Here is a 24,570-nt window from a genome sequence, read left to right as displayed (position 1 = left end):
CTTCACGCTTGCGCTGATACATTTGCGCCGACAAATTTGAGCGACGATCCGGGCTTTGATCGAGCCGTACCGTTCCTGATTTGTCTCGCGCCTTCAGATCCGCCTTCATGCTTCGAGAAGAAGCAAAATATAAAGCAATCGTTCCGAAGGACCTAAATTACTACCGGATAAAGATCGAATAGAAAATTTGAATTTCGAAACAAAAAAGAGAGGGGTGCAACAAGAGGAATTCCCAGGGGGTCACCCATCCTAGTACTACTCTCGCCCAAGCATGCTTAACTTCGGAGTTCTGATGGGATCCGGTGCATTAGTGCTGGTATGATCGCACCCGCCACGTTCCTTTCGCTTTATTCTTTTAAACTACCCCGTCCTGCGAAGCAGTGTGGCTTTTCTAGACCGAAATTCATTTTAAGCGTCAATTCAAGCATTTTCCTATTATCCTTTTATTTATTTGCTTTCATATTTTTTTTTATTATTGATTTGCCCCCTGTTTTTTTCCATCATCCCGCAACTCTAAATTATCATGAAATCAATCCTTCACGCTTGCGCTGATACATTTGCGCCGACAAATTTGAGCGACGATCCGGGCTTTGATCGAGCCGTACCGTTCCTGATTTGTCTCGCGCCTTCAGATCCTCCTTCACGCTTCGAGAAGAAGCAAAATATTAAGCAATCGTTCCGACGGAGCTAAATTACTACAGGATAAAGAACGAATAGGAAATTTGGATTTCGAAACAAAAAAGAGAGGGGTGCAACACGAGGACTTCCCAGGGGGTCACCCATCCTAATACTGCTTACGCCCAAGCACGCTTAACTTCGGAGTTCTGATGGGATACGGTGCATTAGTGCTGGTATGATCGCACCCACAACGTTCCTTTCGCTTTATTCTTTTAAACTACCCCGTCCAGCGAAGCAGTGTGGCTTTTCTAGACCGGAATTCATTTTAAGCGTCAATTGAAGCATTTTCCTCTTATCCTTTTATTTATTTACTTTATATTTTTTTGTTATTGATTTGCACCCTATTTTTTTCCATCATCCCGCAACTCTAAATTATCATGAAATCAATCCTTCACGCTTGCGGTGATACATTTGCGCCGACAAATTTCAGCGACGATCCGGGCTTTGATCGAGCCGTACCGTTCCTGATTTGTCTCGCGCCTTCAGATCCTCCTTCACGCTTCGACAAGAAGCAAAATATTAAGCAATCGTTCCGACGGAGCTAAATTACTACAGGATAAAGAACGAATAGGAAATTTGGATTTCGAAACAAAAAAGAGAGGGGTGCAACACGAGGACTTCCCAGGGGGTCACCAATCCAAGTGCTACTCTCGCCCAAACACGCTTAATTTCGAAGTTCTGATGGGATCCGGTGCATTAGTGCTGGTATGATCGCACCCGCCATATTCCTTTCGCTTTATTCTTTTAAACTACCCCGTCCTGCGAAGCAGTGTGGCTTTTCTAGACCGAAATTCATTTTAAGCATCAATTCAAGCATTTTCCTATTATCCTTTTATTTATTTGCTTTCATATTTTTTTTATATTGATTTGCCCCCTGTTTTTTTCCATCATCCCGCAACTCTAAATTATCATGAAATCAATCCTTCAAGCTTGCGCTGATACATTTGCGCCGACAAATTTGAGCGACGATCCGGGCTTTGATCGAGCCGTACCGTTCCTGATTTGTCTCGCGCCTTCAGATCCTCCTTCACGCTTCGACAAGAAGCAAAATATTAAGCAATCGTTCCGACGGAGCTAAATTACTACAGGATAAAGAACGAATAGGAAATTTGGATTTCGAAACAAAAAAGAGAGGGGTGCAACACGAGGACTTCCCAGGGGGTCACCCATCCTAATACTGCTTACGCCCAAGCACGCTTAACTTCGGAGTTCTGATGGGATACGGTGCATTAGTGCTGGTATGATCGCACCCACAACGTTCCTTTCGCTTTATTCTTTTAAACTACCCCGTCCAGCGAAGCAGTGTGGCTTTTCTAGACCGGAATTCATTTTAAGCGTCAATTGAAGCATTTTCCTCTTATCCTTTTATTTATTTACTTTATATTTTTTTGTTATTGATTTGCACCCTATTTTTTTCCATCATCCCGCAACTCTAAATTATCATGAAATCAATCCTTCACGCTTGCGGTGATACATTTGCGCCGACAAATTTCAGCGACGATCCGGGCTTTGATCGAGCCGTACCGTTCCTGATTTGTCTCGCGCCTTCAGATCCTCCTTCACGCTTCGACAAGAAGCAAAATATTAAGCAATCGTTCCGACGGAGCTAAATTACTACAGGATAAAGAACGAATAGGAAATTTGGATTTCGAAACAAAAAAGAGAGGGGTGCAACACGAGGACTTCCCAGGGGGTCACCAATCCAAGTGCTACTCTCGCCCAAACACGCTTAATTTCGAAGTTCTGATGGGATCCGGTGCATTAGTGCTGGTATGATCGCACCCGCCATATTCCTTTCGCTTTATTCTTTTAAACTACCCCGTCCTGCGAAGCAGTGTGGCTTTTCTAGACCGAAATTCATTTTAAGCATCAATTCAAGCATTTTCCTATTATCCTTTTATTTATTTGCTTTCATATTTTTTTTATATTGATTTGCCCCCTGTTTTTTTCCATCATCCCGCAACTCTAAATTATCATGAAATCAATCCTTCAAGCTTGCGCTGATACATTTGCGCCGACAAATTTGAGCGACGATCCGGGCTTTGATCGAGCCGTACCGTTCCTGATTTGTCTCGCGCCTTCAGATCCTCCTTCACGCTTCGACAAGAAGCAAAATATTAAGCAATCGTTCCGACGGAGCTAAATTACTACAGGATAAAGAACGAATAGGAAATTTGGATTTCGAAACAAAAAAGAGAGGGGTGCAACACGAGGACTTCCCAGGGGGTCACCAATCCAAGTACTACTCTCGCCCAAACACGCTTAATTTCGAAGTTCTGATGGGATCCGGTGCATTAGTGCTGGAATGATCGCACCCGCCATATTCCTTTCGCTTTATTCTTTTAAACTATCCCGTCCTGCGAAGCAGTGTTGCTTTTCTAGACCGAAATTCATTTTAAGCGTCAATTCAAGCATTTTCCTATTATCCTTTTATTTATTTGCTTTCATATTTTTTTTTGTTATTGATTTGCCCCCTGTTTTTTTCCAGCATCCCGCAACTCTAAATTATCATGAAATCAATCCTTCACGCTTGCGCTGATACATTTGCGCCGACAAATTTGAGCGACGATCCGGGCTTTGATCGAGCCGTACCGTTCCTGATTTGTCTCGCGCCTTCAGATCCGCCTTCATGCTTCGAGAAGAAGCAAAATATAAAGCAATCGTTCCGAAGGACCTAAATTACTACCGGATAAAGATCGAATAGAAAATTTGAATTTCGAAACAAAAAAGAGAGGGGTGCAACAAGAGGAATTCCCAGGGGGTCACCCATCCTAGTACTACTCTCGCCCAAGCATGCTTAACTTCGGAGTTCTGATGGGATCCGGTGCATTAGTGCTGGTATGATCGCACCCGCCACGTTCCTTTCGCTTTATTCTTTTAAACTACCCCGTCCTGCGAAGCAGTGTGGCTTTTCTAGACCGAAATTCATTTTAAGCGTCAATTCAAGCATTTTCCTATTATCCTTTTATTTATTTGCTTTCATATTTTTTTTTATTATTGATTTGCCCCCTGTTTTTTTCCATCATCCCGCAACTCTAAATTATCATGAAATCAATCCTTCACGCTTGCGCTGATACATTTGCGCCGACAAATTTGAGCGACGATCCGGGCTTTGATCGAGCCGTACCGTTCCTGATTTGTCTCGCGCCTTCAGATCCTCCTTCACGCTTCGACAAGAAGCAAAATATTAAGCAATCGTTCCGACGGAGCTAAATTACTACAGGATAAAGAACGAATAGGAAATTTGGATTTCGAAACAAAAAAGAGAGGGGTGCAACACGAGGACTTCCCAGGGGGTCACCCATCCTAATACTGCTTACGCCCAAGCACGCTTAACTTCGGAGTTCTGATGGGATACGGTGCATTAGTGCTGGTATGATCGCACCCACAACGTTCCTTTCGCTTTATTCTTTTAAACTACCCCGTCCAGCGAAGCAGTGTGGCTTTTCTAGACCGGAATTCATTTTAAGCGTCAATTGAAGCATTTTCCTCTTATCCTTTTATTTATTTACTTTATATTTTTTTGTTATTGATTTGCACCCTATTTTTTTCCATCATCCCGCAACTCTAAATTATCATGAAATCAATCCTTCACGCTTGCGGTGATACATTTGCGCCGACAAATTTCAGCGACGATCCGGGCTTTGATCGAGCCGTACCGTTCCTGATTTGTCTCGCGCCTTCAGATCCTCCTTCACGCTTCGACAAGAAGCAAAATATTAAGCAATCGTTCCGACGGAGCTAAATTACTACAGGATAAAGAACGAATAGGAAATTTGGATTTCGAAACAAAAAAGAGAGGGGTGCAACACGAGGACTTCCCAGGGGGTCACCAATCCAAGTGCTACTCTCGCCCAAACACGCTTAATTTCGAAGTTCTGATGGGATCCGGTGCATTAGTGCTGGTATGATCGCACCCGCCATATTCCTTTCGCTTTATTCTTTTAAACTACCCCGTCCTGCGAAGCAGTGTGGCTTTTCTAGACCGAAATTCATTTTAAGCGTCAATTCAAGCATTTTCCTATTATCCTTTTATTTATTTGCTTTCATATTTTTTTTATATTGATTTGCCCCCTGTTTTTTTCCATCATCCCGCAACTCTAAATTATCATGAAATCAATCCTTCAAGCTTGCGCTGATACATTTGCGCCGACAAATTTGAGCGACGATCCGGGCTTTGATCGAGCCGTACCGTTCCTGATTTGTCTCGCGCCTTCAGATCCTCCTTCACGCTTCGACAAGAAGCAAAATATTAAGCAATCGTTCCGACGGAGCTAAATTACTACAGGATAAAGAACGAATAGGAAATTTGGATTTCGAAACAAAAAAGAGAGGGGTGCAACACGAGGACTTCCCAGGGGGTCACCAATCCAAGTACTACTCTCGCCCAAACACGCTTAATTTCGAAGTTCTGATGGGATCCGGTGCATTAGTGCTGGAATGATCGCACCCGCCATATTCCTTTCGCTTTATTCTTTTAAACTATCCCGTCCTGCGAAGCAGTGTTGCTTTTCTAGACCGAAATTCATTTTAAGCGTCAATTCAAGCATTTTCCTATTATCCTTTTATTTATTTGCTTTCATATTTTTTTTTTGTTATTGATTTGCCCCCTGTTTTTTTCCATCATCCCGCAACTCTAAATTTTCATGAAATCAATCCTTCACGCTTGCGCTGATACATTTGCGCCGACAAATTTGAGCGACGATCCGGGCTTTGATCGAGCCGTACCGTTCCTGATTTGTCTCGCGCCTTCAGATCCTCCTTCACGCTTCGACAAGAAGCAAAATATTAAGCAATCGTTCCGACGGAGCTAAATTACTACAGGATAAAGAACGAATAGGAAATTTGGATTTCGAAACAAAAAAGAGAGGGGTGCAACACGAGGACTTCCCAGGGGGTCACCCATCCTAATACTGCTTACGCCCAAGCACGCTTAACTTCGGAGTTCTGATGGGATACGGTGCATTAGTGCTGGTATGATCGCACCCACAACGTTCCTTTCGCTTTATTCTTTTAAACTACCCTGTCCTGCGAAGCAGTGTGGCTTTTCTAGACCGGAATTCATTTTAAGCGTCAATTGAAGCATTTTCCTCTTATCCTTTTATTTATTTACTTTATATTTTTTTTGTTATTGATTTGCACCCTGTTTTTTTCCATCATCCCGCAACTCTAAATTATCATGAAATCAATCCTTCACGCTTGCGGTGATACATTTGCGCCGACAAATTTGAGCGACGATCCGGGCTTTGATCGAGCCGTACCGTTCCTGATTTGTCTCGCGCCTTCAGATACTCCTTCACGCTTCGACAAGAAGCAAAATATTAAGCAATCGTTCCGACGGAGCTAAATTACTACAGGATAAAGAACGAATAGGAAATTTGGATTTCGAAACAAAAAAGAGAGGGGTGCAACACGAGGACTTCCCAGGGGGTCACCAATCCAAGTGCTACTCTCGCCCAAACACGCTTAATTTCGAAGTTCTGATGGGATCCGGTGCATTAGTGCTGGTATGATCGCACCCGCCATATTCCTTTCGCTTTATTCTTTTAAACTACCCCGTCCTGCGAAGCAGTGTGGCTTTTCTAGACCGAAATTCATTTTAAGCGTCAATTCAAGCATTTTCCTATTATCCTTTTATTTATTTGCTTTCATATTTTTTTTATATTGATTTGCCCCCTGTTTTTTTCCATCATCCCGCAACTCTAAATTATCATGAAATCAATCCTTCAAGCTTGCGCTGATACATTTGCGCCGACAAATTTGAGCGACGATCCGGGCTTTGATCGAGCCGTACCGTTCCTGATTTGTCTCGCGCCTTCAGATCCTCCTTCACGCTTCGACAAGAAGCAAAATATTAAGCAATCGTTCCGACGGAGCTAAATTACTACAGGATAAAGAACGAATAGGAAATTTGGATTTCGAAACAAAAAAGAGAGGGGTGCAACACGAGGACTTCCCAGGGGGTCACCCATCCTAGTACTACTCTCGCCCAAGCATGCTTAACTTCGGAGTTCTGATGGGATCCGGTGCATTAGTGCTGGTATGATCGCACCCGCCACGTTCCTTTCGCTTTATTCTTTTAAACTACCCCGTCCTGCGAAGCAGTGTGGCTTTTCTAGACCGAAATTCATTTTAAGCGTCAATTCAAGCATTTTCCTATTATCCTTTTATTTATTTGCTTTCATATTTTTTTTTATTATTGATTTGCCCCCTGTTTTTTTCCATCATCCCGCAACTCTAAATTATCATGAAATCAATCCTTCACGCTTGCGCTGATACATTTGCGCCGACAAATTTGAGCGACGATCCGGGCTTTGATCGAGCCGTACCGTTCCTGATTTGTCTCGCGCCTTCAGATCCTCCTTCACGCTTCGACAAGAAGCAAAATATTAAGCAATCGTTCCGACGGAGCTAAATTACTACAGGATAAAGAACGAATAGGAAATTTGGATTTCGAAACAAAAAAGAGAGGGGTGCAACACGAGGACTTCCCAGGGGGTCACCCATCCTAATACTGCTTACGCCCAAGCACGCTTAACTTCGGAGTTCTGATGGGATACGGTGCATTAGTGCTGGTATGATCGCACCCACAACGTTCCTTTCGCTTTATTCTTTTAAACTACCCTGTCCTGCGAAGCAGTGTGGCTTTTCTAGACCGGAATTCATTTTAAGCGTCAATTGAAGCATTTTCCTCTTATCCTTTTATTTATTTACTTTATATTTTTTTTGTTATTGATTTGCACCCTGTTTTTTTCCATCATCCCGCAACTCTAAATTATCATGAAATCAATCCTTCACGCTTGCGGTGATACATTTGCGCCGACAAATTTGAGCGACGATCCGGGCTTTGATCGAGCCGTACCGTTCCTGATTTGTCTCGCGCCTTCAGATACTCCTTCACGCTTCGACAAGAAGCAAAATATTAAGCAATCGTTCCGACGGAGCTAAATTACTACAGGATAAAGAACGAATAGGAAATTTGGATTTCGAAACAAAAAAGAGAGGGGTGCAACACGAGGACTTCCCAGGGGGTCACCCATCCTAATACTGCTTACGCCCAAGCACGCTTAACTTCGGAGTTCTGATGGGATACGGTGCATTAGTGCTGGTATGATCGCACCCACAACGTTCCTTTCGCTTTATTCTTTTAAACTACCCCGTCCAGCGAAGCAGTGTGGCTTTTCTAGACCGGAATTCATTTTAAGCGTCAATTGAAGCATTTTCCTCTTATCCTTTTATTTATTTACTTTATATTTTTTTGTTATTGATTTGCACCCTATTTTTTTCCATCATCCCGCAACTCTAAATTATCATGAAATCAATCCTTCACGCTTGCGGTGATACATTTGCGCCGACAAATTTCAGCGACGATCCGGGCTTTGATCGAGCCGTACCGTTCCTGATTTGTCTCGCGCCTTCAGATCCTCCTTCACGCTTCGACAAGAAGCAAAATATTAAGCAATCGTTCCGACGGAGCTAAATTACTACAGGATAAAGAACGAATAGGAAATTTGGATTTCGAAACAAAAAAGAGAGGGGTGCAACACGAGGACTTCCCAGGGGGTCACCAATCCAAGTGCTACTCTCGCCCAAACACGCTTAATTTCGAAGTTCTGATGGGATCCGGTGCATTAGTGCTGGTATGATCGCACCCGCCATATTCCTTTCGCTTTATTCTTTTAAACTACCCCGTCCTGCGAAGCAGTGTGGCTTTTCTAGACCGAAATTCATTTTAAGCGTCAATTCAAGCATTTTCCTATTATCCTTTTATTTATTTGCTTTCATATTTTTTTTATATTGATTTGCCCCCTGTTTTTTTCCATCATCCCGCAACTCTAAATTATCATGAAATCAATCCTTCAAGCTTGCGCTGATACATTTGCGCCGACAAATTTGAGCGACGATCCGGGCTTTGATCGAGCCGTACCGTTCCTGATTTGTCTCGCGCCTTCAGATCCTCCTTCACGCTTCGACAAGAAGCAAAATATTAAGCAATCGTTCCGACGGAGCTAAATTACTACAGGATAAAGAACGAATAGGAAATTTGGATTTCGAAACAAAAAAGAGAGGGGTGCAACACGAGGACTTCCCAGGGGGTCACCAATCCAAGTGCTACTCTCGCCCAAACACGCTTAATTTCGAAGTTCTGATGGGATCCGGTGCATTAGTGCTGGTATGATCGCACCCGCCATATTCCTTTCGCTTTATTCTTTTAAACTACCCCGTCCTGCGAAGCAGTGTGGCTTTTCTAGACCGAAATTCATTTTAAGCGTCAATTCAAGCATTTTCCTATTATCCTTTTATTTATTTGCTTTCATATTTTTTTTATATTGATTTGCCCCCTGTTTTTTTCCATCATCCCGCAAACTCTAAATTATCATGAAATCAATCCTTCAAGCTTGCGCTGATACATTTGCGCCGACAAATTTGAGCGACGATCCGGGCTTTGATCGAGCCGTACCGTTCCTGATTTGTCTCGCGCCTTCAGATCCTCCTTCACGCTTCGACAAGAAGCAAAATATTAAGCAATCGTTCCGACGGAGCTAAATTACTACAGGATAAAGAACGAATAGGAAATTTGGATTTCGAAACAAAAAAGAGAGGGGTGCAACACGAGGACTTCCCAGGGGGTCACCAATCCAAGTACTACTCTCGCCCAAACACGCTTAATTTCGAAGTTCTGATGGGATCCGGTGCATTAGTGCTGGAATGATCGCACCCGCCATATTCCTTTCGCTTTATTCTTTTAAACTATCCCGTCCTGCGAAGCAGTGTTGCTTTTCTAGACCGAAATTCATTTTAAGCGTCAATTCAAGCATTTTCCTATTATCCTTTTATTTATTTGCTTTCATATTTTTTTTTTGTTATTGATTTGCCCCCTGTTTTTTTCCATCATCCCGCAACTCTAAATTTTCATGAAATCAATCCTTCACGCTTGCGCTGATACATTTGCGCCGACAAATTTGAGCGACGATCCGGGCTTTGATCGAGCCGTACCGTTCCTGATTTGTCTCGCGCCTTCAGATCCTCCTTCACGCTTCGACAAGAAGCAAAATATTAAGCAATCGTTCCGACGGAGCTAAATTACTACAGGATAAAGAACGAATAGGAAATTTGGATTTCGAAACAAAAAAGAGAGGGGTGCAACACGAGGACTTCCCAGGGGGTCACCCATCCTAATACTGCTTACGCCCAAGCACGCTTAACTTCGGAGTTCTGATGGGATACGGTGCATTAGTGCTGGTATGATCGCACCCACAACGTTCCTTTCGCTTTATTCTTTTAAACTACCCTGTCCTGCGAAGCAGTGTGGCTTTTCTAGACCGGAATTCATTTTAAGCGTCAATTGAAGCATTTTCCTCTTATCCTTTTATTTATTTACTTTATATTTTTTTTGTTATTGATTTGCACCCTGTTTTTTTCCATCATCCCGCAACTCTAAATTATCATGAAATCAATCCTTCACGCTTGCGGTGATACATTTGCGCCGACAAATTTGAGCGACGATCCGGGCTTTGATCGAGCCGTACCGTTCCTGATTTGTCTCGCGCCTTCAGATACTCCTTCACGCTTCGACAAGAAGCAAAATATTAAGCAATCGTTCCGACGGAGCTAAATTACTACAGGATAAAGAACGAATAGGAAATTTGGATTTCGAAACAAAAAAGAGAGGGGTGCAACACGAGGACTTCCCAGGGGGTCACCCATCCTAATACTGCTTACGCCCAAGCACGCTTAACTTCGGAGTTCTGATGGGATACGGTGCATTAGTGCTGGTATGATCGAACCCACAACGTTCCTTTCGCTTTATTCTTTTAAACTACCCCGTCCAGCGAAGCAGTGTGGCTTTTCTAGACCGGAATTCATTTTAAGCGTCAATTGAAGCATTTTCCTCTTATCCTTTTATTTATTTACTTTATATTTTTTTGTTATTGATTTGCACCCTATTTTTTTCCATCATCCCGCAACTCTAAATTATCATGAAATCAATCCTTCACGCTTGCGGTGATACATTTGCGCCGACAAATTTGAGCGACGATCCGGGCTTTGATCGAGCCGTACCGTTCCTGATTTGTCTCGCGCCTTCAGATCCTCCTTCACGCTTCGACAAGAAGCAAAATATTAAGCAATCGTTCCGACGGAGCTAAATTACTACAGGATAAAGAACGAATAGGAAATTTGGATTTCGAAACAAAAAAGAGAGGGGTGCAACACGAGGACTTCCCAGGGGGTCACCAATCCAAGTGCTACTCTCGCCCAAACACGCTTAATTTCGAAGTTCTGATGGGATCCGGTGCATTAGTGCTGGTATGATCGCACCCGCCATATTCCTTTCGCTTTATTCTTTTAAACTACCCCGTCCTGCGAAGCAGTGTGGCTTTTCTAGACCGAAATTCATTTTAAGCGTCAATTCAAGCATTTTCCTATTATCCTTTTATTTATTTGCTTTCATATTTTTTTTATATTGATTTGCCCCCTGTTTTTTTCCATCATCCCGCAACTCTAAATTATCATGAAATCAATCCTTCAAGCTTGCGCTGATACATTTGCGCCGACAAATTTGAGCGACGATCCGGGCTTTGATCGAGCCGTACCGTTCCTGATTTGTCTCGCGCCTTCAGATCCTCCTTCACGCTTCGACAAGAAGCAAAATATTAAGCAATCGTTCCGACGGAGCTAAATTACTACAGGATAAAGAACGAATAGGAAATTTGGATTTCGAAACAAAAAAGAGAGGGGTGCAACACGAGGACTTCCCAGGGGGTCACCAATCCAAGTGCTACTCTCGCCCAAACACGCTTAATTTCGAAGTTCTGATGGGATCCGGTGCATTAGTGCTGGTATGATCGCACCCGCCATATTCCTTTCGCTTTATTCTTTTAAACTACCCCGTCCTGCGAAGCAGTGTGGCTTTTCTAGACCGAAATTCATTTTAAGCGTCAATTCAAGCATTTTCCTATTATCCTTTTATTTATTTGCTTTCATATTTTTTTTATATTGATTTGCCCCCTGTTTTTTTCCATCATCCCGCAACTCTAAATTATCATGAAATCAATCCTTCAAGCTTGCGCTGATACATTTGCGCCGACAAATTTGAGCGACGATCCGGGCTTTGATCGAGCCGTACCGTTCCTGATTTGTCTCGCGCCTTCAGATCCTCCTTCACGCTTCGACAAGAAGCAAAATATTAAGCAATCGTTCCGACGGAGCTAAATTACTACAGGATAAAGAACGAATAGGAAATTTGGATTTCGAAACAAAAAAGAGAGGGGTGCAACACGAGGACTTCCCAGGGGGTCACCAATCCAAGTACTACTCTCGCCCAAACACGCTTAATTTCGAAGTTCTGATGGGATCCGGTGCATTAGTGCTGGAATGATCGCACCCGCCATATTCCTTTCGCTTTATTCTTTTAAACTATCCCGTCCTGCGAAGCAGTGTTGCTTTTCTAGACCGAAATTCATTTTAAGCGTCAATTCAAGCATTTTCCTATTATCCTTTTATTTATTTGCTTTCATATTTTTTTTTTGTTATTGATTTGCCCCCTGTTTTTTTCCATCATCCCGCAACTCTAAATTTTCATGAAATCAATCCTTCACGCTTGCGCTGATACATTTGCGCCGACAAATTTGAGCGACGATCCGGGCTTTGATCGAGCCGTACCGTTCCTGATTTGTCTCGCGCCTTCAGATCCTCCTTCACGCTTCGACAAGAAGCAAAATATTAAGCAATCGTTCCGACGGAGCTAAATTACTACAGGATAAAGAACGAATAGGAAATTTGGATTTCGAAACAAAAAAGAGAGGGGTGCAACACGAGGACTTCCCAGGGGGTCACCCATCCTAATACTGCTTACGCCCAAGCACGCTTAACTTCGGAGTTCTGATGGGATACGGTGCATTAGTGCTGGTATGATCGCACCCACAACGTTCCTTTCGCTTTATTCTTTTAAACTACCCTGTCCTGCGAAGCAGTGTGGCTTTTCTAGACCGGAATTCATTTTAAGCGTCAATTGAAGCATTTTCCTCTTATCCTTTTATTTATTTACTTTATATTTTTTTTGTTATTGATTTGCACCCTGTTTTTTTCCATCATCCCGCAACTCTAAATTATCATGAAATCAATCCTTCACGCTTGCGGTGATACATTTGCGCCGACAAATTTGAGCGACGATCCGGGCTTTGATCGAGCCGTACCGTTCCTGATTTGTCTCGCGCCTTCAGATACTCCTTCACGCTTCGACAAGAAGCAAAATATTAAGCAATCGTTCCGACGGAGCTAAATTACTACAGGATAAAGAACGAATAGGAAATTTGGATTTCGAAACAAAAAAGAGAGGGGTGCAACACGAGGACTTCCCAGGGGGTCACCCATCCTAATACTGCTTACGCCCAAGCACGCTTAACTTCGGAGTTCTGATGGGATACGGTGCATTAGTGCTGGTATGATCGAACCCACAACGTTCCTTTCGCTTTATTCTTTTAAACTACCCCGTCCAGCGAAGCAGTGTGGCTTTTCTAGACCGGAATTCATTTTAAGCGTCAATTGAAGCATTTTCCTCTTATCCTTTTATTTATTTACTTTATATTTTTTTGTTATTGATTTGCACCCTATTTTTTTCCATCATCCCGCAACTCTAAATTATCATGAAATCAATCCTTCACGCTTGCGGTGATACATTTGCGCCGACAAATTTGAGCGACGATCCGGGCTTTGATCGAGCCGTACCGTTCCTGATTTGTCTCGCGCCTTCAGATCCTCCTTCACGCTTCGACAAGAAGCAAAATATTAAGCAATCGTTCCGACGGAGCTAAATTACTACAGGATAAAGAACGAATAGGAAATTTGGATTTCGAAACAAAAAAGAGAGGGGTGCAACACGAGGACTTCCCAGGGGGTCACCAATCCAAGTGCTACTCTCGCCCAAACACGCTTAATTTCGAAGTTCTGATGGGATCCGGTGCATTAGTGCTGGTATGATCGCACCCGCCATATTCCTTTCGCTTTATTCTTTTAAACTACCCCGTCCTGCGAAGCAGTGTGGCTTTTCTAGACCGAAATTCATTTTAAGCGTCAATTCAAGCATTTTCCTATTATCCTTTTATTTATTTGCTTTCATATTTTTTTTATATTGATTTGCCCCCTGTTTTTTTCCATCATCCCGCAACTCTAAATTATCATGAAATCAATCCTTCAAGCTTGCGCTGATACATTTGCGCCGACAAATTTGAGCGACGATCCGGGCTTTGATCGAGCCGTACCGTTCCTGATTTGTCTCGCGCCTTCAGATCCTCCTTCACGCTTCGACAAGAAGCAAAATATTAAGCAATCGTTCCGACGGAGCTAAATTACTACAGGATAAAGAACGAATAGGAAATTTGGATTTCGAAACAAAAAAGAGAGGGGTGCAACACGAGGACTTCCCAGGGGGTCACCAATCCAAGTGCTACTCTCGCCCAAACACGCTTAATTTCGAAGTTCTGATGGGATCCGGTGCATTAGTGCTGGTATGATCGCACCCGCCATATTCCTTTCGCTTTATTCTTTTAAACTACCCCGTCCTGCGAAGCAGTGTGGCTTTTCTAGACCGAAATTCATTTTAAGCGTCAATTCAAGCATTTTCCTATTATCCTTTTATTTATTTGCTTTCATATTTTTTTTATATTGATTTGCCCCCTGTTTTTTTCCATCATCCCGCAACTCTAAATTATCATGAAATCAATCCTTCAAGCTTGCGCTGATACATTTGCGCCGACAAATTTGAGCGACGATCCGGGCTTTGATCGAGCCGTACCGTTCCTGATTTGTCTCGCGCCTTCAGATCCTCCTTCACGCTTCGACAAGAAGCAAAATATTAAGCAATCGTTCCGACGGAGCTAAATTACTACAGGATAAAGAACGAATAGGAAATTTGGATTTCGAAACAAAAAAGAGAGGGGTGCAACACGAGGACTTCCCAGGGGGTCACCAATCCAAGTACTACTCTCGCCCAAACACGCTTAATTTCGAAGTTCTGATGGGATCCGGTGCATTAGTGCTGGTATGATCGCACCCGCCATATTCCTTTCGCTTTATTCTTTTAAACTATCCCGTCCTGCGAAGCAGTGTTGCTTTTCTAGACCGAAATTCATTTTAAGCGTCAATTCAAGCATTTTCCTATTATCCTTTTATTTATTTGCTTTCATATTTTTTTTTGTTATTGATTTGCCCCCTGTTTTTTTCCATCATCCCGCAACTCTAAATTATCATGAAATCAATCCTTCACGCTTGCGCTGATACATTTGCGCCGACAAATTTGAGCGACGATCCGGGCTTTGATCGAGCCGTACCGTTCCTGATTTGTCTCGCGCCTTCAGATCCGCCTTCATGCTTCGAGAAGAAGCAAAATATAAAGCAATCGTTCCGAAGGACCTAAATTACTACCGGATAAAGAACGAATAGAAAATTTGAATTTCGAAACAAAAAAGAGAGGGGTGCAACAAGAGGAATTCCCAGGGGGTCACCCATCCTAGTACTACTCTCGCCCAAGCATGCTTAACTTCGGAGTTCTGATGGGATCCGGTGCATTAGTGCTGGTATGATCGCACCCGCCACGTTCCTTTCGCTTTATTCTTTTAAACTACCCCGTCCTGCGAAGCAGTGTGGCTTTTCTAGACCGAAATTCATTTTAAGCGTCAATTCAAGCATTTTCCTATTATCCTTTTATTTATTTGCTTTCATATTTTTTTTTATTATTGATTTGCCCCCTGTTTTTTTCCATCATCCCGCAACTCTAAATTATCATGAAATCAATCCTTCACGCTTGCGCTGATACATTTGCGCCGACAAATTTGAGCGACGATCCGGGCTTTGATCGAGCCGTACCGTTCCTGATTTGTCTCGCGCCTTCAGATCCTCCTTCACGCTTCGACAAGAAGCAAAATATTAAGCAATCGTTCCGACGGAGCTAAATTACTACAGGATAAAGAACGAATAGGAAATTTGGATTTCGAAACAAAAAAGAGAGGGGTGCAACACGAGGACTTCCCAGGGGGTCACCCATCCTAGTACTACTCTCGCCCAAGCATGCTTAACTTCGGAGTTCTGATGGGATCCGGTGCATTAGTGCTGGTATGATCGCACCCGCCACGTTCCTTTCGCTTTATTCTTTTAAACTACCCCGTCCTGCGAAGCAGTGTGGCTTTTCTAGACCGAAATTCATTTTAAGCGTCAATTCAAGCATTTTCCTATTATCCTTTTATTTATTTGCTTTCATATTTTTTTTTATTATTGATTTGCCCCCTGTTTTTTTCCATCATCCCGCAACTCTAAATTATCATGAAATCAATCCTTCACGCTTGCGCTGATACATTTGCGCCGACAAATTTGAGCGACGATCCGGGCTTTGATCGAGCCGTACCGTTCCTGATTTGTCTCGCGCCTTCAGATCCTCCTTCACGCTTCGACAAGAAGCAAAATATTAAGCAATCGTTCCGACGGAGCTAAATTACTACAGGATAAAGAACGAATAGGAAATTTGGATTTCGAAACAAAAAAGAGAGGGGTGCAACACGAGGACTTCCCAGGGGGTCACCCATCCTAATACTGCTTACGCCCAAGCACGCTTAACTTCGGAGTTCTGATGGGATACGGTGCATTAGTGCTGGTATGATCGCACCCACAACGTTCCTTTCGCTTTATTCTTTTAAACTACCCTGTCCTGCGAAGCAGTGTGGCTTTTCTAGACCGGAATTCATTTTAAGCGTCAATTGAAGCATTTTCCTCTTATCCTTTTATTTATTTACTTTATATTTTTTTTGTTATTGATTTGCACCCTGTTTTTTTCCATCATCCCGCAACTCTAAATTATCATGAAATCAATCCTTCACGCTTGCGGTGATACATTTGCGCCGACAAATTTGAGCGACGATCCGGGCTTTGATCGAGCCGTACCGTTCCTGATTTGTCTCGCGCCTTCAGATACTCCTTCACGCTTCGACAAGAAGCAAAATATTAAGCAATCGTTCCGACGGAGCTAAATTACTACAGGATAAAGAACGAATAGGAAATTTGGATTTCGAAACAAAAAAGAGAGGGGTGCAAAACGAGGACTTCCCAGGGGGTCACCAATCCAAGTGCTACTCTCGCCCAAACACGCTTAATTTCGAAGTTCTGATGGGATCCGGTGCATTAGTGCTGGTATGATCGCACCCGCCATATTCCTTTCGCTTTATTCTTTTAAACTACCCCGTCCTGCGAAGCAGTGTGGCTTTTCTAGACCGAAATTCATTTTAAGCGTCAATTCAAGCATTTTCCTATTATCCTTTTATTTATTTGCTTTCATATTTTTTTTATATTGATTTGCCCCCTGTTTTTTTCCATCATCCCGCAACTCTAAATTATCATGAAATCAATCCTTCAAGCTTGCGCTGATACATTTGCGCCGACAAATTTGAGCGACGATCCGGGCTTTGATCGAGCCGTACCGTTCCTGATTTGTCTCGCGCCTTCAGATCCTCCTTCACGCTTCGACAAGAAGCAAAATATTAAGCAATCGTTCCGACGGAGCTAAATTACTACAGGATAAAGAACGAATAGGAAATTTGGATTTCGAAACAAAAAAGAGAGGGGTGCAACACGAGGACTTCCCAGGGGGTCACCAATCCAAGTACTACTCTCGCCCAAACACGCTTAATTTCGAAGTTCTGATGGGATCCGGTGCATTAGTGCTGGAATGATCGCACCCGCCATATTCCTTTCGCTTTATTCTTTTAAACTATCCCGTCCTGCGAAGCAGTGTTGCTTTTCTAGACCGAAATTCATTTTAAGCGTCAATTCAAGCATTTTCCTATTATCCTTTTATTTATTTGCTTTCATATTTTTTTTTGTTATTGATTTGCCCCCTGTTTTTTTCCAGCATCCCGCAACTCTAAATTATCATGAAATCAATCCTTCACGCTTGCGCTGATACATTTGCGCCGACAAATTTGATCGACGATCCGGGCTTTGATCGAGCCGTACCGTTCCTGATTTGTCTCGCGCCTTCAGATCCGCCTTCATGCTTCGAGAAGAAGCAAAATATAAAGCAATCGTTCCGAAGGACCTAAATTACTACCGGATAAAGATCGAATAGAAAATTTGAATTTCGAAACAAAAAAGAGAGGGGTGCAACAAGAGGAATTCCCAGGGGGTCACCCATCCTAGTACTACTCTCGCCCAAGCATGCTTAACTTCGGAGTTCTGATGGGATCCGGTGCATTAGTGCTGGTATGATCGCACCCGCCACGTTCCTTTCGCTTTATTCTTTTAAACTACCCCGTCCTGCGAAGCAGTGTGGCTTTTCTAGACCGAAATTCATTTTAAGCGTCAATTCAAGCATTTTCCTATTATCCTTTTATTTATTTGCTTTCATATTTTTTTTTATTATTGATTTGCCCCCTGTTTTTTTCCATCATCCCGCAACTCTAAATTATCATGAAATCAATCCTTCACGCTTGCGCTGATACATTTGCGCCGACAAATTTGAGCGACGATCCGGGCTTTGATCGAGCCGTACCGTTCCTGATTTGTCTCGCGCCTTCAGATCCTCCTTCACACTTCGACAAGAAGCAAAATATTAAGCAATCGTTCCAACGGAGCTAAATTACTACAGGATAAAGAACGAATAGGAAATTTGGATTTCGAAACAAAAAAGAGAGGGGTGCAACACGAGGACTTCCCAGGGGGTCACCCATCCTAATACTGCTTACGCCCAAGCACGCTTAACTTCGGAGTTCTGATGGGATACGGTACATTAGTGCTGGTATGATCGCACCCACAACGTTCCTTTCGCTTTATTCTTTTAAACTACCCTGTCCTGCGAAGCAGTGTGGCTTTTCTAGACCGGAATTCATTTTAAGCGTCAATTGAAGCATTTTCCTCTTATCCTTTTATTTATTTACTTTATATTTTTTTTGTTATTCATTTGCACCCTGTTTTTTTCCATCATCCCGCAACTCTAAATTATCATGAAATCAATCCTTCACGCTTGCGGTGATACATTTGCGCCGACAAATTTGAGCGACGATCCGGGCTTTGATCGAGCCGTACCGTTCCTGATTTGTCTCGCGCCTTCAGATACTCCTTCACGCTTCGACAAGAAGCAAAATATTAAGCAATCGTTCCGACGGAGCTAAATTACTACAGGATAAAGAACGAATAGGAAATTTGGATTTCGAAACAAAAAAGAGAGGGGTGCAACACGAGGACTTCCCAGGGGGTCACCAATCCAAGTATTACTCTCGCCCAAACACGCTTAATTTCGAAGTTCTGATGGGATCCGGTGCATTAGTGCTGGTATGATCGCACCCGCCATATTCCTTTCGCTTTATTCTTTTAAACTACCCCGTCCTGCGAAGCAGTTTGGCTTTTCTAGACCGAAATTCATTTTAAGCGTCAATTCAAGCATTTTCCTATTATCCTTTTATTTATTTGCTTTCATATTTTTTTTGTCATTGATTTGCCCCCTGTTTTTTTCCATCATCCCGCAACTCTAAATTATCATGAAATCAATCCTTCACGCTTGCGCTGATACATTTGCGCCGACAAATTTGAGCGACGATCCGGGCTTTGATCGAGCCGTACCGTTCCTGATTTGTCTCGCGCCTTCAGATCCGCCTTCATGCTTCGAGAAGAAGCAAAATATAAAGCAATCATTCCGAAGGACCTAAATTACTACAGGATAAAGAACGAATAGAAAATTTGAATTTCGAAAGAAAAAAGAGAGGGGTGCAACAAGAGGAATTCCTAGGGGGTCACCCATCCTAGTACTACTCTCGCCCAAGCATGCTGAACTTCGGAGTTCTGATGTGATCCGGTGCATTAGTGCTGGTATGATCGTACCCGCCATGTTCCTTTCGCTTTATTCTTTTAAACTACCCCGTCCTGCGAAGCAGTGTGGCTTTTCTAGACTGAAATTCATTTTAAGCGTCAATTCAAGCATTTTTTTCTTATCCTTTTGTTTATTTGCTTTCAAATTTTTTTTTGTTATTGATTTGCACCCTGTTTTTTTCCCTCATCGCGCAACAATAAATTGTCATCAAATCAATCCATCACGCTAGCGCTGATACATTTGCGCCGACAAATTTGAGCGATGATCCGGGCTTTGATCGAGCCGTACCGTTCCTGATTTCTCTCGCGCCTTCAGATCCGCCTTCATGCTTCGAGAAGAAGCAAAATATAAAGCAATCGTTCCGAAGGACCTAAATTACTACAAGATAAAGAACGAATAAAAAATTTGAATTTCGAAACAAAAAAGAGAGGGGTGCAACAAGAGGAATTCCCAGGGGGTCACCCATCCTAATACTGCTCACGCCCAAGCACGCTTAACTTCGGAGTTCTGATGGGATACGGTGCATTAGTGCTGGTATGATCGCACCCACAACGTTCCTTTCGCTTTATTCTTTTAAACTACCCCGTCCAGCGAAACAGTGTGTCTTTTCTAGACCGGAATTCATTTTAAGCGTCAATTGAAGCATTTTCCTTTTATCCTTTTATTTATTTACTTTATATATTTTTTTTTATTGATTTGCACCCTGTTTTTTTCCATCATCCCGCAACTCTAAATTATCATGAAATCAATCCTTCACGCTTGCGGTGATACATTTGCGCCGACAAATTTGAGCGACGATCCGGGCTTTGATCGAGCCGTACCGTTCCTGATTTGTCTCGCACCTTCAGATCCTCCTTCACGCTTCGACAAGAAGCAAAATATTAAGCAATCGTTCCGACGGAGCTAAATTACTACAGGATAAAGAACGAATAGGAAATTTGGATTTCGAAACAAAAAAGAGAGGGGTGCAACACGAGGACTTCCCAGGGGGTCACCCATCCTAGTACTACTCTCGCCCAAGCATGCTTAACTTCGGAGTTCTGATGGGATCCGGTGCATTAGTGCTGGTATGATCGCACCCGCCACGTTCCTTTCGCTTTATTCTTTTAAACTACCCCGTCCTGCGAAGCAGTGTGGCTTTTCTAGACCGAAATTCATTTTAAGCGTCAATTCAAGCATTTTCCTATTATCCTTTTATTTATTTGCTTTCATATTTTTTTTTATTATTGATTTGCCCCCTGTTTTTTTCCATCATCCCGCAACTCTAAATTATCATGAAATCAATCCTTCACGCTTGCGCTGATACATTTGCGCCGACAAATTTGAGCGACGATCCGGGCTTTGATCGAGCCGTACCGTTCCTGATTTGTCTCGCGCCTTCAGATCCTCCTTCACGCTTCGACAAGAAGCAAAATATTAAGCAATCGTTCCGACGGAGCTAAATTACTACAGGATAAAGAACGAATAGGAAATTTGGATTTCGAAACAAAAAAGAGAGGGGTGCAACACGAGGACTTCCCAGGGGGTCACCCATCCTAATACTGCTTACGCCCAAGCACGCTTAACTTCGGAGTTCTGATGGGATCCGGTGCATTAGTGCTGGTATGATCGCACCCGCAACGTTCCTTTCGCTTTATTCTTTTAAACTACCCTGTCCTGCGAAGCAGTGTGGCTTTTCTAGACCGGAATTCATTTTAAGCGTCAATTGAAGCATTTTCCTCTTATCCTTTTATTTATTTAGTTTATATTTTTTTTGTTATTGATTTGCACCCTGTTTTTTTCTATCATCCCGCAACTCTAAATTATCATGAAATCAATCCTTCACGCTTGCGGTGATACATTTGCGCCGACAAATTTGAGCGACGATCCGGGCTTTGATCGAGCCGTACCGTTCCTGATTTGTCTCGCGCCTTCAGATACTCCTTCACGCTTCGACAAGAAGCAAAATATTAAGCAATCGTTCCGACGGAGCTAAATTACTACAGGATAAAGAACGAATAGGAAATTTGGATTTCGAAACAAAAAAGAGAGGGGTGCAACACGAGGACTTCCCAGGGGGTCACCCATCCTAATACTGCTTACGCCCAAGCACGCTTAACTTCGGAGTTCTGATGGGATACGGTGCATTAGTGCTGGTATGATCGCACCCACAACGTTCCTTTCGCTTTATTCTTTTAAACTACCCCGTCCAGCGAAGCAGTGTGGCTTTTCTAGACCGGAATTCATTTTAAGCGTCAATTGAAGCATTTTCCTCTTATCCTTTTATTTATTTACTTTATATTTTTTTGTTATTGATTTGCACCCTATTTTTTTCCATCATCCCGCAACTCTAAATTATCATGAAATCAATCCTTCACGCTTGCGGTGATACATTTGCGCCGACAAATTTCAGCGACGATCCGGGCTTTGATCGAGCCGTACCGTTCCTGATTTGTCTCGCGCCTTCAGATCCTCCTTCACGCTTCGAAAAGATGCAAAATATTAAGCAATCGTTCCGACGGAGCTAAATTACTACAGGATAAAGAACGAATAGGAAATTTGGATTTCGAAACAAAAAAGAGAGGGGTGCAACACGAGGACTTCCCAGGGGGTCACCAATCCAAGTGCTACTCTCGCCCAAACACGCTTAATTTCGAAGTTCTGATGGGATCCGGTGCATTAGTGCTGGTATGATCGCACCCGCCATATTCCTTTCGCTTTATTCTTTTAAACTACCCCGTCCTGCGAAGCAGTGTGGCTTTTCTAGACCGAAATTCATTTTAAGCGTCAATTCAAGCATTTTCCTATTATCCTTTTATTTATTTGCTTTCATATTTTTTTTATATTGATTTGCCCCCTGTTTTTTTCCATCATCCCGCAACTCTAAATTATCATGAAATCAATCCTTCAAGCTTGCGCTGATACATTTGCGCCGACAAATTTGAGCGACGATCCGGGCTTTGATCGAGCCGTACCGTTCCTGATTTGTCTCGCGCCTTCAGATCCTCCTTCACGCTTCGACAAGAAGCAAAATATTAAGCAATCGTTCCGACGGAGCTAAATTACTACAGGATAAAGAACGAATAGGAAATTTGGATTTCGAAACAAAAAAGAGAGGGGTGCAACACGAGGACTTCCCAGGGGGTCACCAATCCAAGTACTACTCTCGCCCAAACACGCTTAATTTCGAAGTTCTGATGGGATCCGGTGCATTAGTGCTGGAATGATCGCACCCGCCATATTCCTTTCGCTTTATTCTTTTAAACTATCCCGTCCTGCGAAGCAGTGTTGCTTTTCTAGACCGAAATTCATTTTAAGCGTCAATTCAAGCATTTTCCTATTATCCTTTTATTTATTTGCTTTCATATTTTTTTTTGTTATTGATTTGCCCCCTGTTTTTTTCCAGCATCCCGCAACTCTAAATTATCATGAAATCAATCCTTCACGCTTGCGCTGATACATTTGCGCCGACAAATTTGAGCGACGATCCGGGCTGTGATCGAGCCGTACCGTTCCTGATTTGTCTCGCGCCTTCAGATCCGCCTTCATGCTTCGAGAAGAAGCAAAATATAAAGCAATCGTTCCGAAGGACCTAAATTACTACCGGATAAAGATCGAATAGAAAATTTGAATTTCGAAACAAAAAAGAGAGGGGTGCAACAAGAGGAATTCCCAGGGGGTCACCCATCCTAGTACTACTCTCGCCCAAGCATGCTTAACTTCGGAGTTCTGATGGGATCCGGTGCATTAGTGCTGGTATGATCGCACCCGCCACGTTCCTTTCGCTTTATTCTTTTAAACTACCCCGTCCTGCGAAGCAGTGTGGCTTTTCTAGACCGAAATTCATTTTAAGCGTCAATTCAAGCATTTTCCTATTATCCTTTTATTTATTTGCTTTCATATCTTTTTTAATTATTGATTTGCCCCCTGTTTTTTTCCATCATCCCGCAACTCTAAATTATCATGAAATCAATCCTTCACGCTTGCGCTGATACATTTGCGCCGACAAATTTGAGCGACGATCCGGGCTTTGATCGAGCCGTACCGTTCCTGATTTGTCTCGCGCCTTCAGATCCTCCTTCACGCTTCGACAAGAAGCAAAATATTAAGCAATCGTTCCAACGGAGCTAAATTACTACAGGATAAAGAACGAATAGGAAATTTGGATTTCGAAACAAAAAAGAGAGGGGTGCAACACGAGGACTTCCCAGGGGGTCACCCATCCTAATACTGCTTACGCCCAAGCACGCTTAACTTCGGAGTTCTGATGGGATACGGTACATTAGTGCTGGTATGATCGCACCCACAACGTTCCTTTCGCTTTATTCTTTTAAACTACCCTGTCCTGCGAAGCAGTGTGGCTTTTCTAGACCGGAATTCATTTTAAGCGTCAATTGAAGCATTTTCCTCTTATCCTTTTATTTATTTACTTTATATTTTTTTTGTTATTGATTTGCGCCCTGTTTTTTTCCATCATCCCGCAACTCTAAATTATCCTGAAATCAATCCTTCACGCTTGCGGTGATACATTTGCGCCGACAAATTTGAGCGACGATCCGGGCTTTGATCGAGCCGTACCGTTCCTGATTTGTCTCGCGCCTTCAGATACTCCTTCACGCTTCGACAAGAAGCAAAATATTAAGCAATCGTTCCGACGGAGCTAAATTACTACAGGATAAAGAACGAATAGGAAATTTGGATTTCGAAACAAAAAAGAGAGGGGTGCAACACGAGGACTTCCCAGGGGGTCACCAATCCAAGTATTACTCTCGCCCAAACACGCTTAATTTCGAAGTTCTGATGGGATCCGGTGCATTAGTGCTGGTATGATCGCACCCGCCATATTCCTTTCGCTTTATTCTTTTAAACTACCCCGTCCTGCGAAGCAGTTTGGCTTTTCTAGACCGAAATTCATTTTAAGCGTCAATTCAAGCATTTTCCTATTATCCTTTTATTTATTTGCTTTCATATTTTTTTTGTCATTGATTTGCCCCCTGTTTTTTTCCATCATCCCGCAACTCTAAATTATCATGAAATCAATCCTTCACGCTTGCGCTGATACA

The 24,570-nt window shown here is 42.7% G+C and overlaps 46 non-coding genes across 46 annotated transcripts; all 46 read right to left on the bottom strand.

Moving 5' to 3' along the window:
• Nucleotides 1–211: 211 nt before the first annotated feature.
• LOC140032016 (5S ribosomal RNA) lies at nucleotides 212–330 on the bottom strand. Its single transcript, XR_011835942.1, has one exon. It is a non-coding gene; the product is annotated as a 5S ribosomal RNA (ribosomal RNA).
• Nucleotides 331–746: 416 nt separating this feature from the next.
• On the bottom strand, nucleotides 747–865 carry LOC140021840 (5S ribosomal RNA). The gene has a single exon (XR_011825822.1). It is a non-coding gene; the product is annotated as a 5S ribosomal RNA (ribosomal RNA).
• Nucleotides 866–1,278: 413 nt separating this feature from the next.
• LOC140024617 (5S ribosomal RNA) lies at nucleotides 1,279–1,397 on the bottom strand. The gene has a single exon (XR_011828593.1). It is a non-coding gene; the product is annotated as a 5S ribosomal RNA (ribosomal RNA).
• A 414-nt stretch (nucleotides 1,398–1,811) lies between these two features.
• On the bottom strand, nucleotides 1,812–1,930 carry LOC140021839 (5S ribosomal RNA). The gene has a single exon (XR_011825821.1). It is a non-coding gene; the product is annotated as a 5S ribosomal RNA (ribosomal RNA).
• A 413-nt stretch (nucleotides 1,931–2,343) lies between these two features.
• LOC140024616 (5S ribosomal RNA) lies at nucleotides 2,344–2,462 on the bottom strand. The gene has a single exon (XR_011828592.1). It is a non-coding gene; the product is annotated as a 5S ribosomal RNA (ribosomal RNA).
• A 414-nt stretch (nucleotides 2,463–2,876) lies between these two features.
• LOC140023889 (5S ribosomal RNA) lies at nucleotides 2,877–2,995 on the bottom strand. Its single transcript, XR_011827855.1, has one exon. It is a non-coding gene; the product is annotated as a 5S ribosomal RNA (ribosomal RNA).
• A 416-nt stretch (nucleotides 2,996–3,411) lies between these two features.
• Nucleotides 3,412–3,530, bottom strand: LOC140032015 (5S ribosomal RNA). Its single transcript, XR_011835941.1, has one exon. It is a non-coding gene; the product is annotated as a 5S ribosomal RNA (ribosomal RNA).
• Nucleotides 3,531–3,946: 416 nt separating this feature from the next.
• LOC140021837 (5S ribosomal RNA) lies at nucleotides 3,947–4,065 on the bottom strand. The gene has a single exon (XR_011825819.1). It is a non-coding gene; the product is annotated as a 5S ribosomal RNA (ribosomal RNA).
• A 413-nt stretch (nucleotides 4,066–4,478) lies between these two features.
• Nucleotides 4,479–4,597, bottom strand: LOC140024614 (5S ribosomal RNA). Its single transcript, XR_011828590.1, has one exon. It is a non-coding gene; the product is annotated as a 5S ribosomal RNA (ribosomal RNA).
• Nucleotides 4,598–5,011: 414 nt separating this feature from the next.
• Nucleotides 5,012–5,130, bottom strand: LOC140023888 (5S ribosomal RNA). The gene has a single exon (XR_011827854.1). It is a non-coding gene; the product is annotated as a 5S ribosomal RNA (ribosomal RNA).
• A 417-nt stretch (nucleotides 5,131–5,547) lies between these two features.
• On the bottom strand, nucleotides 5,548–5,666 carry LOC140021836 (5S ribosomal RNA). The gene has a single exon (XR_011825818.1). It is a non-coding gene; the product is annotated as a 5S ribosomal RNA (ribosomal RNA).
• Nucleotides 5,667–6,080: 414 nt separating this feature from the next.
• On the bottom strand, nucleotides 6,081–6,199 carry LOC140024613 (5S ribosomal RNA). The gene has a single exon (XR_011828589.1). It is a non-coding gene; the product is annotated as a 5S ribosomal RNA (ribosomal RNA).
• Nucleotides 6,200–6,613: 414 nt separating this feature from the next.
• Nucleotides 6,614–6,732, bottom strand: LOC140030841 (5S ribosomal RNA). The gene has a single exon (XR_011834760.1). It is a non-coding gene; the product is annotated as a 5S ribosomal RNA (ribosomal RNA).
• Nucleotides 6,733–7,148: 416 nt separating this feature from the next.
• Nucleotides 7,149–7,267, bottom strand: LOC140021835 (5S ribosomal RNA). The gene has a single exon (XR_011825817.1). It is a non-coding gene; the product is annotated as a 5S ribosomal RNA (ribosomal RNA).
• A 414-nt stretch (nucleotides 7,268–7,681) lies between these two features.
• On the bottom strand, nucleotides 7,682–7,800 carry LOC140021834 (5S ribosomal RNA). The gene has a single exon (XR_011825816.1). It is a non-coding gene; the product is annotated as a 5S ribosomal RNA (ribosomal RNA).
• Nucleotides 7,801–8,213: 413 nt separating this feature from the next.
• Nucleotides 8,214–8,332, bottom strand: LOC140024612 (5S ribosomal RNA). Its single transcript, XR_011828588.1, has one exon. It is a non-coding gene; the product is annotated as a 5S ribosomal RNA (ribosomal RNA).
• A 414-nt stretch (nucleotides 8,333–8,746) lies between these two features.
• On the bottom strand, nucleotides 8,747–8,865 carry LOC140024611 (5S ribosomal RNA). Its single transcript, XR_011828587.1, has one exon. It is a non-coding gene; the product is annotated as a 5S ribosomal RNA (ribosomal RNA).
• A 415-nt stretch (nucleotides 8,866–9,280) lies between these two features.
• LOC140023887 (5S ribosomal RNA) lies at nucleotides 9,281–9,399 on the bottom strand. The gene has a single exon (XR_011827853.1). It is a non-coding gene; the product is annotated as a 5S ribosomal RNA (ribosomal RNA).
• A 417-nt stretch (nucleotides 9,400–9,816) lies between these two features.
• On the bottom strand, nucleotides 9,817–9,935 carry LOC140021833 (5S ribosomal RNA). The gene has a single exon (XR_011825815.1). It is a non-coding gene; the product is annotated as a 5S ribosomal RNA (ribosomal RNA).
• Nucleotides 9,936–10,349: 414 nt separating this feature from the next.
• LOC140024409 (5S ribosomal RNA) lies at nucleotides 10,350–10,468 on the bottom strand. Its single transcript, XR_011828382.1, has one exon. It is a non-coding gene; the product is annotated as a 5S ribosomal RNA (ribosomal RNA).
• Nucleotides 10,469–10,881: 413 nt separating this feature from the next.
• LOC140024610 (5S ribosomal RNA) lies at nucleotides 10,882–11,000 on the bottom strand. The gene has a single exon (XR_011828586.1). It is a non-coding gene; the product is annotated as a 5S ribosomal RNA (ribosomal RNA).
• Nucleotides 11,001–11,414: 414 nt separating this feature from the next.
• Nucleotides 11,415–11,533, bottom strand: LOC140024608 (5S ribosomal RNA). The gene has a single exon (XR_011828584.1). It is a non-coding gene; the product is annotated as a 5S ribosomal RNA (ribosomal RNA).
• A 414-nt stretch (nucleotides 11,534–11,947) lies between these two features.
• On the bottom strand, nucleotides 11,948–12,066 carry LOC140023885 (5S ribosomal RNA). Its single transcript, XR_011827851.1, has one exon. It is a non-coding gene; the product is annotated as a 5S ribosomal RNA (ribosomal RNA).
• A 417-nt stretch (nucleotides 12,067–12,483) lies between these two features.
• LOC140021832 (5S ribosomal RNA) lies at nucleotides 12,484–12,602 on the bottom strand. The gene has a single exon (XR_011825814.1). It is a non-coding gene; the product is annotated as a 5S ribosomal RNA (ribosomal RNA).
• Nucleotides 12,603–13,016: 414 nt separating this feature from the next.
• LOC140024408 (5S ribosomal RNA) lies at nucleotides 13,017–13,135 on the bottom strand. Its single transcript, XR_011828381.1, has one exon. It is a non-coding gene; the product is annotated as a 5S ribosomal RNA (ribosomal RNA).
• A 413-nt stretch (nucleotides 13,136–13,548) lies between these two features.
• LOC140024607 (5S ribosomal RNA) lies at nucleotides 13,549–13,667 on the bottom strand. Its single transcript, XR_011828583.1, has one exon. It is a non-coding gene; the product is annotated as a 5S ribosomal RNA (ribosomal RNA).
• A 414-nt stretch (nucleotides 13,668–14,081) lies between these two features.
• LOC140024606 (5S ribosomal RNA) lies at nucleotides 14,082–14,200 on the bottom strand. The gene has a single exon (XR_011828582.1). It is a non-coding gene; the product is annotated as a 5S ribosomal RNA (ribosomal RNA).
• A 414-nt stretch (nucleotides 14,201–14,614) lies between these two features.
• LOC140023122 (5S ribosomal RNA) lies at nucleotides 14,615–14,733 on the bottom strand. Its single transcript, XR_011827095.1, has one exon. It is a non-coding gene; the product is annotated as a 5S ribosomal RNA (ribosomal RNA).
• A 416-nt stretch (nucleotides 14,734–15,149) lies between these two features.
• On the bottom strand, nucleotides 15,150–15,268 carry LOC140032014 (5S ribosomal RNA). The gene has a single exon (XR_011835940.1). It is a non-coding gene; the product is annotated as a 5S ribosomal RNA (ribosomal RNA).
• A 416-nt stretch (nucleotides 15,269–15,684) lies between these two features.
• Nucleotides 15,685–15,803, bottom strand: LOC140030840 (5S ribosomal RNA). Its single transcript, XR_011834759.1, has one exon. It is a non-coding gene; the product is annotated as a 5S ribosomal RNA (ribosomal RNA).
• Nucleotides 15,804–16,219: 416 nt separating this feature from the next.
• Nucleotides 16,220–16,338, bottom strand: LOC140021831 (5S ribosomal RNA). Its single transcript, XR_011825813.1, has one exon. It is a non-coding gene; the product is annotated as a 5S ribosomal RNA (ribosomal RNA).
• Nucleotides 16,339–16,752: 414 nt separating this feature from the next.
• LOC140024983 (5S ribosomal RNA) lies at nucleotides 16,753–16,871 on the bottom strand. The gene has a single exon (XR_011828960.1). It is a non-coding gene; the product is annotated as a 5S ribosomal RNA (ribosomal RNA).
• Nucleotides 16,872–17,285: 414 nt separating this feature from the next.
• LOC140023884 (5S ribosomal RNA) lies at nucleotides 17,286–17,404 on the bottom strand. The gene has a single exon (XR_011827850.1). It is a non-coding gene; the product is annotated as a 5S ribosomal RNA (ribosomal RNA).
• A 416-nt stretch (nucleotides 17,405–17,820) lies between these two features.
• On the bottom strand, nucleotides 17,821–17,939 carry LOC140032013 (5S ribosomal RNA). The gene has a single exon (XR_011835939.1). It is a non-coding gene; the product is annotated as a 5S ribosomal RNA (ribosomal RNA).
• Nucleotides 17,940–18,355: 416 nt separating this feature from the next.
• Nucleotides 18,356–18,474, bottom strand: LOC140023390 (5S ribosomal RNA). Its single transcript, XR_011827359.1, has one exon. It is a non-coding gene; the product is annotated as a 5S ribosomal RNA (ribosomal RNA).
• A 414-nt stretch (nucleotides 18,475–18,888) lies between these two features.
• On the bottom strand, nucleotides 18,889–19,007 carry LOC140024272 (5S ribosomal RNA). Its single transcript, XR_011828245.1, has one exon. It is a non-coding gene; the product is annotated as a 5S ribosomal RNA (ribosomal RNA).
• A 415-nt stretch (nucleotides 19,008–19,422) lies between these two features.
• On the bottom strand, nucleotides 19,423–19,541 carry LOC140024921 (5S ribosomal RNA). The gene has a single exon (XR_011828897.1). It is a non-coding gene; the product is annotated as a 5S ribosomal RNA (ribosomal RNA).
• A 416-nt stretch (nucleotides 19,542–19,957) lies between these two features.
• On the bottom strand, nucleotides 19,958–20,076 carry LOC140023567 (5S ribosomal RNA). The gene has a single exon (XR_011827536.1). It is a non-coding gene; the product is annotated as a 5S ribosomal RNA (ribosomal RNA).
• A 414-nt stretch (nucleotides 20,077–20,490) lies between these two features.
• LOC140030839 (5S ribosomal RNA) lies at nucleotides 20,491–20,609 on the bottom strand. The gene has a single exon (XR_011834758.1). It is a non-coding gene; the product is annotated as a 5S ribosomal RNA (ribosomal RNA).
• Nucleotides 20,610–21,025: 416 nt separating this feature from the next.
• Nucleotides 21,026–21,144, bottom strand: LOC140031810 (5S ribosomal RNA). The gene has a single exon (XR_011835735.1). It is a non-coding gene; the product is annotated as a 5S ribosomal RNA (ribosomal RNA).
• A 414-nt stretch (nucleotides 21,145–21,558) lies between these two features.
• LOC140021830 (5S ribosomal RNA) lies at nucleotides 21,559–21,677 on the bottom strand. The gene has a single exon (XR_011825812.1). It is a non-coding gene; the product is annotated as a 5S ribosomal RNA (ribosomal RNA).
• Nucleotides 21,678–22,090: 413 nt separating this feature from the next.
• On the bottom strand, nucleotides 22,091–22,209 carry LOC140024605 (5S ribosomal RNA). The gene has a single exon (XR_011828581.1). It is a non-coding gene; the product is annotated as a 5S ribosomal RNA (ribosomal RNA).
• Nucleotides 22,210–22,623: 414 nt separating this feature from the next.
• LOC140023883 (5S ribosomal RNA) lies at nucleotides 22,624–22,742 on the bottom strand. The gene has a single exon (XR_011827849.1). It is a non-coding gene; the product is annotated as a 5S ribosomal RNA (ribosomal RNA).
• A 416-nt stretch (nucleotides 22,743–23,158) lies between these two features.
• Nucleotides 23,159–23,277, bottom strand: LOC140032012 (5S ribosomal RNA). Its single transcript, XR_011835938.1, has one exon. It is a non-coding gene; the product is annotated as a 5S ribosomal RNA (ribosomal RNA).
• Nucleotides 23,278–23,693: 416 nt separating this feature from the next.
• LOC140023389 (5S ribosomal RNA) lies at nucleotides 23,694–23,812 on the bottom strand. The gene has a single exon (XR_011827358.1). It is a non-coding gene; the product is annotated as a 5S ribosomal RNA (ribosomal RNA).
• A 414-nt stretch (nucleotides 23,813–24,226) lies between these two features.
• LOC140024271 (5S ribosomal RNA) lies at nucleotides 24,227–24,345 on the bottom strand. The gene has a single exon (XR_011828244.1). It is a non-coding gene; the product is annotated as a 5S ribosomal RNA (ribosomal RNA).
• Nucleotides 24,346–24,570: the final 225 nt, after the last annotated feature.

This window comes from Coffea arabica, chromosome 11e (assembly GCF_036785885.1).
Source record: "Coffea arabica cultivar ET-39 chromosome 11e, Coffea Arabica ET-39 HiFi, whole genome shotgun sequence".
NCBI lineage: Eukaryota > Viridiplantae > Streptophyta > Magnoliopsida > Gentianales > Rubiaceae > Coffea > Coffea arabica.
The sequence above is the reverse complement of the archived record's forward strand: the minus strand, read 5'-3'. Positions and strand labels throughout refer to the sequence as shown.